Here is a 634-nt window from a genome sequence, read left to right on the forward strand (position 1 = left end):
AACTTCTCTTTTTTAAAATTTTTATTTCCCTTTATTTCTTTTTTAAAGATTTATTTATTATTATACATAAGTACACTATAGCTGACTTCAGATGCACCAGAAGAGGGTGTCAGATCTCATTAGGGGTGGTTGTGAGCCACCGTGTGGTTGCTGGGATTTGAAATCCGGACCTTTGGAAGAGCAGTCAGTGCTCTTACCCACTGAGCCATCTCGCCAGCCCCTATTTCCCTTTATTTCATGTGTGTTGGTGTTTTGCCTGCATGTATGTCTATGTGAGACTATCAGATCTTGGAGTTACAGACAGTCCTGAGCTGCCATGCGGGTATTGGGATTTGAACCCCCGTCCTTTGGAAGAGCAATCAGTTCCCCCCCAACCACTGAGCCAAACCAGCTCTCCAGCCCACCCCCCCAAAATAGTGTTAGTTCTGGCTTTCCTGTTGAGGGCTTGTGTGGTGTGACACTGGATTCAGCTACTTGGAGGGAGGTTGATGGTTCTGTCTTGGTAGACAGGATTTGAGAAGGCAAATCTTACCAGGTGGTTAGAGCAAATGGTCTGTGGGTGAGCTAAACCCAGTACCAGAGGCCTGAGGTGAGATACGCCTTGGGGCACAGTCCTGAGACCTCATTGCTCTCG

The sequence above is a fragment of the Mus caroli genome, unplaced genomic scaffold (assembly GCF_978045245.1).
Source record: "Mus caroli unplaced genomic scaffold, Mus_caroli_1 scaffold_2, whole genome shotgun sequence".
In the NCBI taxonomy this organism is placed as follows: Eukaryota; Metazoa; Chordata; class Mammalia; order Rodentia; family Muridae; genus Mus; species Mus caroli.